This window comes from Sander lucioperca, chromosome 20 (assembly GCF_008315115.2).
Source record: "Sander lucioperca isolate FBNREF2018 chromosome 20, SLUC_FBN_1.2, whole genome shotgun sequence".
NCBI classification, from domain to species: domain Eukaryota; kingdom Metazoa; phylum Chordata; class Actinopteri; order Perciformes; family Percidae; genus Sander; species Sander lucioperca.
This window is the reverse complement of record NC_050192.1, coordinates 21124151-21138791: the sequence shown is the minus strand read 5'-3', so window position 1 is coordinate 21138791 and position 14641 is coordinate 21124151.

The following is a 14641-nucleotide window of genomic DNA, read 5'->3' as shown; positions in this document are numbered from 1 at the left end:
CCTGCTTTTCCAACGTATTAAATAACAGAATGGCATATGGTAATAAAAAAAAAAATTAAAATGTTTATGTAATTCTGATATCTCATTGTTGTCTTAGCCTTATTGTTCGTACCTTAGCTAGCCTAAACGCTAGCCGTATTGTTGTGGTTACGTTCCGGGATCAGTCGTAAGGTTCCTGCCTTCTCCTACGATTGAAATAACATAAATTGGCATATTTAATAAAAAAAAAAATTAAAATGTTTATGTATATTCTTATTAGGTATTGTTGTTCTTAGCATCAGTGTGTTACTGAGATGAGCCTCAACCTCTTAGCCTGCTGTTGTGTGAAGGTCGGGACTGTCTAAGTTCCTCCTTCCTTCTACGTTCCGCGATACTGAGGAGGTGATCATATCGTCACTGCAAGCTCTGATGATAGCAGGAACACTGCTCAATGCTGCTGTACAACTTTTGTCTTTCATGGACTATATCCACTGTAATACCGATTTCCTTAAAAAAAGCATATCTTTTGCTATGTTTTAGCCTAGTATCACACTACTCTGGAGTTCCGACGACCCTTACACAAGACATTGGAAACATGCGCACCGTTACAGTTTGAAAACTGCAGGGTCTGCGTTGTAGTTGTATCAGGCAGAACCGACGAAATTGGAAACGAATGCAGACACCCACGTCAGTCAGCTTTACATCGGTTAGGTAAGAGCGCTTTCGAGGTAGCAGTTCACATCTCAGGGTTGGTCAAGAATAAACCCTGGCGACTTTCGCCATGTTGTTCTTTCGTCAAATTCTTATCAGTATGTAAACTAACATAATTGAGCATAATTACTACAAAACATATTTCAACGTTATAGTATCTCTAGATCTCATTGTTGTTTCATAGCCTCATTGTTCTTACCTTAGCTGAGCCTCAACCTTTTAGCCTCATGTTGTGTTTTAGTTCATGGATCTGTCTACGTCCTCTTCAGTCATGAAGTTCGGGATCCTGAGGTAGGTGATATATCGTCACGTAAAAGCATCCTTTGATAGCAGGACATGCTCAGTGCTGCTGTAAAACTTTTGTCTTCTTGGAATATATGACTCTAAAGTTTTTTTTCTTAAAAACGCATATCTTTGCGAGGGTGAGGCCTCTATCACACTCCGCAGGCATAAGTAATAGTGTCGATGTAGCCTTGGTAATAATTAGCCGCGATAGAATAAATCTCCCCGTCGGGGAATGAACCGGGTGTACGCGTGGACGGCGGAGATACTGTCCACTATACTAACGAGGACTGCCCAAAACCTATATTTGGCCTGCATCGCTAGTGGGCGGCCATCCAGAATTTAGGCGACAGTGAATATAGGTAGAAACATTTAGATTTACTAAATATTCAATGTCACCATACCATGACAGAGAAGCTATGACTGAATCCTGTTTAACAATCAGTGTCAAAAATAAAACATGTCAAACGGCATTTGAACATTGTGCAGTGAAATGTGAGGGGCATTTCCCACGAACATGCTAAATTAACTTGCCATCAAGTTCCATAGTGTAGGGTTATCCGTTCGCCTCACGCGAAAGGTCCCCAGTTCGAAACTGGGTGAAACACAGTTCTTGGTTTGTGTTACTTTGCACAATCAAAATCTGCTGAGTTTACAAAAATCCAATTACTTGCATTGTGGAATCTCCCTGTAAGTGAATTGGGATAGGCCTACCGACCAGTGTCCATAGTACATTCGCCTAACCACACAAAATGTCTTATACTCTCATTGTGATCAGCTCATTGTTTTACATTAGCTGAGAACTCCACCTCTTAGCCTCATTGTTGTGGTTTAAGTTTCTGGATCCGGCGGTAGGTGGTCATTCGTCATTGTAAAGCTCTATTTGATTAGCAGGAACATGCTCAATGATGCTGGAAACTTTTGATCTTCATGGACTATACCACTTTACATACTGTCGTCCTTAAAAAAGAATCTAATTGATACTAGTTCTAGGCTGGTATCCACACGCACTCCGCAGCTTCAGCGACCCGTACACACAAAGACATTCGGAAACTATGCTACCCAGTTTAAGTGTTGACAAAGGCAGGAGGTGCGTTGGATCGTCTGTAAAGGCAGAACGGCGAAACTTGGAAACGTAAATGCAGACACAGGTCCGTCAGTTCATGCGTTAGGTAAGCTACATGCCTTCAGTAGCAGTTCACTCATGGTTGCCTAGCAAGTAAAAGTCAAACTTGGGCTGACTTCGCATGGTGTGTCGTTCTCACAATTCTATCAGTATTTAATAACAGAAGTGCGCATATTAATAAAAAATATGCCCACATGGTTATGTAAACTCTAGAATCTCATGTGTTCTTAGCTCATTTCTCTACCGAGCTGAGCATACAACCTTGTAGCCTATGTTTTGTTTTAGGTCCTGGATCTGTCTACGTTCAGACCTCATTCTACGTTCTGGATATGAGGTAGGTGATATATCGTCACGTAAAGCTATCTTGATAGCAGGACAGCCAGTGTGCTGGTAAAAATTTTGTCGTTCTGGAACTATATGGACTCTAATAGTTTTTCTAAAAACGCCTATCTTTTGCTATGGATAGGCATCGTATCCCCACTACGCCCGGCAAAAGTACTAGTGTCGATGTAGCCTTGGAATAATTAGCAGCGATAGATAAATCTCCCCGTCGGGGAATACGAAAACCGGTATCCGCGGACAGGCGGATATACTGTCCACTATACTAACGAGGACTGAACAACCTAGATTGGCAGGCACTCGATAGTGGCGGCCATTCCAGCATTAGGTACAGTGAAACGATCTGTAGAAAATTTAGATTTACTACATATTCACTGTCACTCATATCCATGACAGAGCAGCTATGACGGAATCATGGTTTAACAATCTATGTCGTAAAACTAAAACACGTCACACGGCTATTTTGAACAGTCAGGCCCCCCCAGTGAAATCGTGATGGGACTTGCACCACGAAATGAAAAAAAACAGTTCCATCAGTTTCATAGTGTAGTGGTATCACGTTCACTCCACGCGAAATGGCACCCTGTCGAAACTGGGTGGAACACCTTTCTTTGTTTGTGTTACTTCGCACCAATCAATCACCTGCGCGTTAAAATTCTCAATACATTGCCGAAACCAAAATGCTCTTATACTCCATTTGTTGTCTTAGCCTCATTGCGTTCTACCTAGCATGAGTCCTCAACCTCTTAGCTCACTTGTTGTTGTTTTCGTCCTGGACGTCTTACATTCCTGTCTTCCTTCCTTCCTTCCTTCCTTCCAAGAAACTGTAAAAACATTTTGATTCTTGACTAATTCACTGACTACTGTTTTGCCTTAAAAAAGCATATCTTTTGCTAGTTTAGGCCGTGTGATCCACCCACGACTCCGCATTTCCGGACCATTACACAAAACGACAATTTGTGAACCACGTTGCTAACCCCGTTAAGTTTGGAAAACTGCAGGGATTGCGTGTAGTCCTGTACAGGCAGAAACGGAGACTTTAAATGAATGCAGACACCCAGGCAGCAGTTTCATCGGGGAGGTAAGGCGTACTCATGCTTTCAGAGCAGTTCCACCTCAGGTTGGTCCACCCCGCAAGTAAATCACTGGGCTACTTTTCGCCATTGTTGTTCTTTTCAAAATTCTACAGTATTTAATAACATAACTGAGCTATTTTTACAATGAAAAAAAGATTTCAATATTATGTAAATAAATTCTATAATCTCATTTTGTCGTGATAATTGTCTTACGTAGCTGAGCCTCAACCGTATTAGCCTATTGTTGTTGTTTACGTCCGGGAGTAGGTCTTACGTTCCTGCTTCCTTCCTAGTATAAATAACAGCATGAGCATATGTAATATAAAAATCTATAAGGTTTATGTCAATCGTATACTATAAGTGTTGTGATTAGGCCTCATGTCTTACCTTAGCTTAACTCCAAGTTGTTCTGGGAGAGGCCCAGCATGCTGAAACATGATGGTCTCCACCCAAACCGACTGGAGCAGGCTGCTATCTGGACAACATAAACGACCACACTGAAAGTAAGTATTGACATTCTGTTTAAATATCACAGATTCAGGCCCCCCGGTATTGATCCTAATGGCACTTTACAAGTGGACTGATCTGAAATGTTTTCTGCAGGGTAACAGGTAGTACTAAGTACTATGCCAGTTATCTAATCAACAATCTGACCATACAAAAGGAGGACTCCCTAAGTAATAAGAAGTTGACTGCAACATAGTCAATTTAGACAGTCACGTCAGCCAACCTGCCCAAAAAACGGGACAGTGTCTGTAACTCGTCTCAGATAGTTAAATCCACAGGTAACCAAGAGGGGCAATACTAACAAACCTAATTGGAATTACAAACTACCACTGCAATGATATGACGAGGATAGGAAAGATGAGTGCGGTCTACTAACATACCGATCTCTGTCATTAAAGGCAATACTAGTAACGAGTTGATATCGCGATAATCAAATGATCATCATGTCTAACGAAACATGGCTGGGCCATGAAGAGCCTATGTCAGTCTAAATGAAGGCCACTCTCCCACTCGTATAGTACCTCACATCCTAGAGCTCAGCCGAGCAGGAGGGGAGGGAGTTGCAGCCATATTGACTCAAACCTGTTAATGTAATCTGAACTTAAACTAATTATAACTCTTTGAAAACTCTCGTTCTTAACTTTAGCATCAACATGGAAAACAGTACAGCCTATTATATGTGTTGTGTTCTAACGGCACAGTCCATATTCTGCATTTTATCGGAATTCTCAGAGTTTTTATCATGTGTAGTCCTAAATCGATCAAAAGCACTTATTGTAGGTGAGTTAATATCCTATTAGTATGCTGTCACCACTACTAGATTCATGGTTCAGTCAGAGTGTGCATGAGGGCCAGCACTGTTTTAACCACACATCGACTTGTGCTGGCATATTGGACATCAAAAGGAAGACGTAATAGTATTCCGCAAAATCCTTTTAAATCAGACATTCGGTAATAACTTTCGAAATTCTACTACCCGGACTTACCGAAAGTAGATAAATGCTCTACGCTAGCAGCCTATCTGACAGCTGCTATAGCTTAAATTCAAAGAAGATATTCCAAACAGCACTAAAATCATTACCGTGCCGTAAATAACAGGCGGATCTTTATGTAAACTTTAGCCCTCTCAAATTGTAATTTCGTAGACGGTGATACGGCCTGCCTACAGCTACTTTAGACTTTGTTGCTCCCCTTAAAAAGAGGACGATGAAGCAAAGGAAACTAGCACGTGGTATTAACTCCAACTGTAAACTTAAAGCAAATTCGCGCAACCTTGAAAGTAATGGCGTTCCACCAAACGTGGAAGAATCTCGTTAGACTGGCAAGACAGTCTGAAAAACCTATAGGAAGCCTAAAAGAAAGGCAAGAGCAGACGTACTATTGAATCACTAATAGAAGAAAAAATAAGCACAACCAAGGGTTCTTTTCAAGCACTGTATCCAGGCGCAGATAGCCACACTTGTTTGAGCCATCTATTCATAGCTCTGAGTAGTGATGACTGCATGAGTTTCTTTAACGATAAAATTATAACAATTAGAGATCTATTCATCACCTCTTGCCCCAACCTCTAATGGGTCACCTTTAATGACAGACTGCTAGAACCGAACGAACGACTAAACGGACAGATACGTGAGATTGCTTTATCCTATAAACGCAACAATAATGACTAATAGGTCTCTCAGCTAAAAGCGATCTACCTGTCTCTTGGACCCATCCCAACGACGGCTACTTAAAGAAGCTGTACCCGTGGTGGACACTTCATGCTAGAATGCATACATATGTCTTTAGACAGGTATGTACCGCAGCTCCTGTTAAGTAGAGCTGTGATAAAACACCTCTACTGAAAAAACCCACGCGATCCTGAGTCTTAGCCACTATAGACGCTTAGCTAACCTTCCTCTTTGCGCCAAGATCCTGAGAAATGAGGCGCCTAATCAGTGATGGATTTATACATAGCAAGCCAGCTTATTTGGGACCTCAGTCAGGATTAGGTAAGATGCATCATAGCATCAGCAGCTGCGGCACTGGTGAAAATTACTAACGACTTCTAACGGCTATCACGACAAAGCCTTGTCTCGCAACTTGTCTATTAGCTCTTAGTGCTGCATTCGATGACTGTTGACTAATACCATCCTCGCTACAGAGACTGGAACATTCGTGGCCTTAAGGATCGCACTAAACTGGTTTTAAGTAATCCTACTCGCTGATCGAGCGCAATGTGGTACATGTAACAAAAACCTCAATTACGCTAAAATCACCATGGCGTTCCTCAAGGCTCAGTGCTTGGACCAATTCGATTATCCTTTATATAGCTTCTCTAGGCATATATTAGGAAAAACACTCAATTAACTTTCCACTGGGTTATGGATGTGACCAACCAATTTATATCTGTCAGTCAAGCCAGACTGAAACCAGCCAGCTAGCTAAACTTCAAGCTTGCTTAAAGATCAAAATCCTGGATGGCCTACAATTTCATGATGTTAAACCAAACAAAACCGCAGTATTGGGGGGGCCCGAAAACCTACGAACCTCATTAGACGAAGATTAATACTTGGATGCATTGCCCCTGGCCTCAGTACTAATGCAGAAAATCTAGAGGAGTTTATTTTTGTCAGGGCTATCCTTTAACGCCAATTCTAAAACAAACCTCTAGAAACAGCCTTTTTGCACCTTTTTCGTAACCATTGCTAAAATTAGGAACATCCCTATTCAAAAAGATGCAGAAAAAAACTATCATGCATTCGTTACTCCAGGTGGACTACTGTAATTGCTATTGATCAGGAGAGAATAATAAGTCAATTAGTACTCTCCAGATGATCCAGAATGATGCAGCGCGGGTCTGCAAGAATAAAGAAAAGAGATCATATTTCTCTGTAATTAGCTTTCCATGGCTTCCTGTAAAATCCAGGATTGAATTTAAACCTTTAGGAACTATATAAAGCTCTAACGGGTCAAGATCATTCATATCTTGAGGACCCTCTTACGTACGTAATTGTCACACTAGAGCACTACGCTTTCCCAGAATGAACCAGAGTACTGTGTGGTTCCTCGCGTCTCTCAAAAGTAGTAGAATGGGAGGCGAGCCGTCAGTATCCAGGCTCCTCATCCTGTGGACCCAGCTCCCAATCTGGGTTCGGGGGGCAGGACACCCGTCGGTACATTGAAGACTAACATGAAACTCTCTCTGAGAAAGCTCTAGTTAGGGAGTGAGGAGTGCTTAGGAACGGCTAGACGTGAGGGGCAGGGTAGTATAGCTGCAGACACACGCACTGCCTCGGTTCCTATGCGTCTCTATTACAGTCATCAGATTACTATCGTATAATCAATAATATCGTGCCTCTCCTAGTATGCTGTTATAATTCTAGACTGCCGAGGAAGTTCCTTCTATGACACGCTCTTTTCTTTTGTTCCTTTTATGCACAACCTGTCTCAGAAGTGCTTGTTACTCACCTAGCTCTGGGGATTTACTCCCGGAGTCCCTTATGTTTCTTCTTCGCCCAGAACATCGCCTCGATTAGGGCGAACCAAGACCTGGGTCTTGGGTGCAGCTGTGGCTAGGACTGCTACACCCTGCTACGCTCTGCGATCCCTGCAATGCCCGCTACGTCCTGCTGCGTCCACGCGTCCACCCATGCTCTGCTGTGCACGCATACATCCTGTACCCGTCATAACCACAACCGTCAGCACACCGCCACCAAGAGTCTGGGTCCGCCGAGGTTTCTCTTCCTAAAGGGAGTTTTTCCTCGCCACGGTCGCAATAGCACTGCTAATGACTGCTCTTGGGGAAATATTGATATTGTTGGGCTTATAGAGTGTGGTCTCGACCTACTCTATCTGTAAAGTGTCTCGAGGATAAATCGTGTTATGATTTGATCTATAATCAAATGAAGTGAATGAATTGAATTGAGTGAGCTGAGCCTCAAACCTCTCCTCAGTGTGAGTGTTTTACGTTCCTGGACTCTGAGGTAGGTGAGCATAGATCGCATGTAAAGCTCGATTTGATTAGCAGGAAAATGGCTAAATGCTGCCTGTAAACTTTGTCTTTCTGGACTATATACACTTTAATAATGTTTTCCTTAAAAAAAGCATATCTTTTGTATGTTATGCATTGTATCACACACGACTTCCGGATTTCCCGCGACCCTTACACAAGACATTGGAAACGTTTAAGCTCATTTAAAGTTTGAAAATGAGGGTTTGAGTTGTAGTCTTGTAACAGGCAGAAAACGGAGGAACTTGGAAAAGAATGCAGACACCACAGTCAGTCAGTTCATCGGTTAGTAGTAAGCTTACATGCCGTCAGTAGCCAGGTCCCACATCCTGGTGGTCCACAGCAAATAAAATCCCTGGGCTTAATTGTCGCATGTGTTCTTTCTCCAAAATTCTTTTAAGTATTAATAAAAATAATTGAGCATTTTCAATACAAAAAGTATTGCAAATGTTATGGTCTATCGTAGAACTTCATTGTTTTATAGCATCATTGTTCTACCGTAGCTGATCCCTAATCTTCTCTTCATGTTGTTGTTTTTACTTACTGATCCGTTTACCGTTCCTGCTTCCTTCCTAGTATAAATAACATAATTGAGCATATTTAATAAGAAACATTTCATGTTCAGGTAATCTTATACTTAATTGGGTTCTTTAGCCCATTTATTACCTAGCTTTGCCCAAACTTTAGTTCCGTTTGTTGTTTCGTTCCGGAATCATGAGGTAGGGTGATCATATCATCCCGTAAAAGTTCTCTTTGATAGCAGGACCGATCAGGCTGCTTTTAAAACTTTGTCTTCTGGGAATATATGCACTCCTAATAGTGTTTTTTCTTTATAAAAACACATAGCTTTTCCCATGGTTATGCCTAGTATAACATACGCCTGCAAACGTAGTAGTGGTGATTGTAAGCACTTGGTTAAATAATTAGCCAGCTGATAGATATATCTCCCAACCCATAGATGTGTCAGGCACTCGCTAGGTGGAGCCATCCAGATTAGGTACAGTGAATATTGTAGAACACATTTAGATTCACTACTATCACTGTCCTCGTACCATGACAGAGCAGTCTGAGAATCCTGTTTAAAAACATATCGTGTGTCAAAAATAAAAACATGTGAAACGGCATTTGTGAACATTTGCAGTATAAAATTGTGATTTGGTGCATTTCACCAAGAAATTGCTAAAAAAACCTTTTCATCAGTTCCTAGTGAGTGGTTATTCAGTCGCCTAACACGTGAAAGGTCCCCAGGCGAAAATGGGCGGAAAAACACTTCTTGTTCGTGTTACTTTGCACAATCAAACTCTGCTGAGTGAAAATCCAAAACCTGACAGAAAAAATCGAATGTCGTGTGACTTGTGGCTGCTATCGAGTGTCCAGAGTACATTAGCTAAACACGCAAAATGTCTCTTATACTTTTTTTTTTAACATGTGTTATTAGCCTCATTGTGCTTAGTAGCTGATCCTCACCTCTTAGCTTCATGTTGTTGTTTAATTACTGGATCGTCTTCCGTTCATGGCCTACCATATGTATCTAAATAAAAAAGAAATTGAGCACATTTATGAAAGGAAATATTTCAATGTTTATGAATTCCTTATACCAATTGTTGTCTAGCTCATTGTTCTTACCTTAGCTTTGCCCAACCTTTTGTCTCGTTGGTTTACGGTCTGATCCTGAGGTAGGTGATCAAATCATCACTGTAAATTCTCTTGATCGCAGGAACCTGCTCAGTGCTGCTGTAAACTTTTGCTTCTTGGACTATATGCACTCTAAAGTTTCTTTTTCTTAAAAAAACAACACATATCTTTCCATGTTGCGCTAGGTAATCCACACTAGCATGCAAACGTAGTAGTGTTGATGTAGCCTGGTAAATAATTAGCGCTGATAGATATATCTCCCAACCCATAGATTGTCACGGCACTCGTAGGTGGCGCATTCCAGCATTTAGGCTACAGTGAATATTGTGAGAAGAACATTTAGATCCCTACATATTCACTGTCAATATATCCATGCAGAGCAGCATGATCTGAATCTGTTTAACATATCTATGTGTCAAAAAATGAAACATTGTGGAAAAGGCATTTTGAACATTTTGCATAAAAAGGTATGGTGCATTTCCCCAAGAACATGCTAAAAAACTTTTCATCAGTTCCGGTAGTGTAGATGGTTATCATGTTCGCCTAACACGTGAACGGTCCCCAGTCGAAAATGGGCGGAAACACACGTCTTTGGGTGTGTATTTGAACAAATCAAACTTGCTGAGTGAAATCAATAACTGACAGGGAAAACTTCCGTGTGAAATTGGGGCAGGCCTACGAAGGTCCATATACATTCGCCTAACACGGCAAAATGTCTTTAGCTATATACTTTTTTTTAAACATTGTTGTTCTTAGCATCTCATATTATTAACTTAGCTGAGCCTCAACCTCTTGCCTCAGCGGTGTTATTTTACGTTCCTGGATCGTCTTAGTTCAGGCTTCCTGTAGCGTATTTAAAAATACACATAATTGGGCTATGTATAAAAAATATTTAAATGTTATGTAATTCTTATACTCTAATTGTGTTCTTTCGTAGCATCCTTGTTCTTACATTGCTGAGCCTCATCCTCATTGTTGTTGTTTTATCACATTTGCCATTGCCGTAACTGACTCCTTAAGTGCCAAAAGTGGCACAAATTTGGCCAAAGTGTCCTGCTGGGAAGGTAGATGACCACGAGCTACGAGGTTGTGAAACGAAAGTTTCTGCTCCTATAAAAGCACAAGGTATGAAATCAACCTTGTTATTTGCGATCTTCTGGAGAAATACTACACTACCCACAATTCTAAGCAAAACACTGACGTCTCTGATTGGTCGAACTCGCGGTTACCATGGCGACGTTTACCGCCCCCTCCCCAGCGAACGGCTTAAGCGATCTGAATCTAATATCTTTAGGAGTTTATGTGTTATACCTTTGCCTTTTTCGCACGTTAGCTAAAATGTTAGTTTGAGGAAAAACTACTTTATGAGGAATTAACGTACATATGCAGTGGTGCTGCAAAACGAAAGATATCGGACAACAAAAGAAAAGCTTTATTCAGTCTAGCACAAAGTGATCTCTGTCTTTGGTCCGGCCTCTGTAACCCCACGGCGCCAAGCAGCGCGACGCACAGGAAGGCTGAGCCAAATACAGATAGCATCTTCACGCAAACTGCTGGCAATAATGATGACCAACATGTTAGTAGAACCAGGACTGACGATGAAGATCCTACGCTGAGAACAGTGAGAGAGATGCCAGGAGACCCGGGTGCTGGCCAGAGCATATGCCGATGACTACGAACTGATATGTTAGGAGCGGTCCCGCGTTCAGATACGAGGAAGTTTAACCTCCCACAAAGCCAATCCACACGCCGGTTTACCCAAGAGGGTCAGCTTCGCTCAGAGCTCGATCTCCTATGGCGCCATTTGATGCTACCAAGCATCCCCTCCCGTCGCATCCCATTGCCTGCCTGCATTTTTGCCGTCACTTTGACGAGAATGAACTTACATCGGAGAGTTTACAGACTCTATTTGTCCGTTGTTTATTCTAAAGAAACACGACAATGTATACAAAGGCTCCTTACCTTGTACCGCACGTTATGGCTCCGTAGCAGACGTTTTTATAAAAATAGGCTAACGATGGGTCATAACCACGAGACTTACTGTCTCATAGTAGAGGATTACCGTATAGTACAGGAGAAGCTCTCAGGCAGTTTGGACTTCCATTAGCTGTTTAGTTTAATTACTAATGTTAACTATCATTTTAGTGATCATAATAGCCTGTGTCTAGTATCTCCTTACATATACCTACGCTCTCCGTCTCTGCTAGATTGGGAATGATTGAGATGTCTCTTGGCACAGCTACCAGAAGACTTTCCAACTTTCAGACAGGTTGCTCACGTCACATCTACGTCTTCAGCTCAGTTGGAGGCTGCTCAGTAACGCTCAGCCATCACCGCAGCTCTTCTAATATCCTTCACTGGTCCTCGCGTGCCAGAGACACGGGATCTGGTGGTCGATTCTTATAGACCGTCTAGTGGTTGTTACCACGGACCGCTATTCATGACATGAAGAGAAACCTGGAGACACGATACGCAGGTCATGGTTAGTGTACTCAAAATCATCCTTCAGTCTTCTGTTTCTGCTGACCTTATTTGGCAAGCGGACGAGTAGTCTCACTCACAAGGTTCAGAATGTGGGAACGACTCACTCTCACACTCCAGGATCATCCAATGCCAATATGGACAGCTGGCGCGAGCTGGAGAAGCGCGTAAAACGCACAGTACCATTGACAATCCAAATGTTGAAAAAAGACAGTGGAACGACGTCATGAAAAGGTTAATTGCCATAGTCCAGGGTGGCCAACCAGTTAGGTTAAAGAGCCACAAAAAAGACGCACCATATCAAAAGCCACACAACACAGCACGTCCACACTACAACAGCAACAGTGTCTTCCCGATCTGATGACAGTCATAATACATAGCATTTCATGTTTTTTTTCCCACTTAGACTGACTCAGTGGGAAGTTGACAAGAATCCTGGGATCAAAATCTTCTGTGAAACAAAATGAGACTAATGAGATGATTTTATCATCATAAAACACACTTCATTCAAAGTGGACAGAAACTAAATCAAACTATCAGAAGCCGTCTTGGTTCATCTTTCCACTTTTCCAACAATCACCACTCTGGTTAGGTTGAAATAAACCCTTAATTCACCCATTTACATGTGGAAATATGCTGGCTCTATACACGCTAAAAGTCCTGATTATTTACATGGAGTCTGGTGGAAATATGCTGGCTCTATACACACTAAAAGTAGTGATTATTTACATGGAGTCTGATGGAAATATGCTGGCTCTATACACGCTAAAAGTCCTGATTATTTACATGGAGTCTGATGGAAATATGCTGGCTCTATACACGCTAAAAGTCCTGATTATTTACATGGAGTCTGGTGGAAATACGCTGACTCTATACACGCTAAAAGTCGTGATTATTTACATGGAGTCTGGTGGAGATATGCTGGCTCTATACACGCTAAAAGTCCTGATTATTTACATGGAGTCTGGTGGAAATATGCTGGCTCTATACACGCTAAAAGACGTGATTATTTACATGGAGTCTGGTGGAAATATGCTGGCTCTATACACGCTAAAAGTACTGATTATTTACATGGAGTCTGGTGGAAATATGCTGGCTCTATACACGCTAAAAGTACTGATTATTTACATGGAGTCTGGTGGAAATATGCTGGCTCTATACACGCTAAAAGTCGTGATTATTTACATGGAGTCTGGTGGAAATATGCTGGCTCTATACACGCTAAAAGTACTGATTATTTACATAGAGTCTGGTGGAAATATGCTGGCTCTATACACGCTAAAAGTACTGATTATTTACATGGAGTCTGGTGGAAATATGCTGGCTCTATACACGCTAAAAGTACTGATTATTTACATGGAGTCTGGTGGAAATACGCTGGCTCTATACACGCTAAAAGTACTGATTATTTACATGGAGTCTGGTGGAAATACGCTGGCTCTATACACGCTAAAAGTACTGATTATTTACATGGAGTCTGGTGGAAATACGCTGGCTCTATACACACTAAAAGTACTGATTATTTACATGGAGTCTGGTGGAAATATGCTGGCTCTATACACGCTAAAAGTACTGATTATTTACATGAGTCTGGTGGAAATACGCTGGCTCTATACAATAAAAGTATTTGCATGTTTGCTATTATCCATATTAACGTTCAATAATAACCCCTCTCACGCAGTTGTGTACATGTGCCCTCTCAAAACCTCTTCCTCTGTGCTCCGGTCCCGTCTCCCTCGCTCTCTCAACTAACCTCTTCCCTCTAACGCTCAACTCTGACACACAAAACCAACCAATCGGAGAAGTAAAGGTCAATTCTGAGTAGCAGTAGTAGTATTTCAGATGGGAGGGTGTTATGTAGTACAGTAGGTTAGAGTAGCAGTAGTAGTATTTCAGATGGGAGGGTGTTATGTAGTGACTGTTGAATGCAGTTACAGCCTCAGACCAGTAGGGGGCTCCAGTGTATTAGTTATAAGGAGTTTAGTGAGAGCAGTGAGGGCAGTACACAGTACAGTAAATACCCAGTGTTAATAATGTTGTATTGTTCCTGTAATACTGAAGATGAAGTATTAAAATCCTTAAACTGTCTTTAATCTGGTTTGACTCTGAAGCACTTTGGGATTTCTTTTAACAATGAGAAGTGCTTTACAAGTCAAATGTCTTATTATAATTATTGTTATTATCGTTGTTATTAGTAGTAGTAGTAGTAGTAGTAGTAGTAGTAGTAGTAGTATTATCATTATTAATATTATTATTATTATTAGTAGTAGTAGTAGTAGTAGTAGTAGTATCATTATTATTATTATTATTGTTATTATTATTATTATTGGTAGTAGTAGTAGTAGTATTATCATTATTATATTATTATTGTTATTATTATTGTTATTATTATTATTATTATTATTATTATTATTATTATTAGTAGTAGTAGTGGTAGTAGTATCATTATTATTATTATTATTATTATCGTTGTTATTATTATTATTAGTAGTAGTAGTAGTAGTAGTAGTAGTA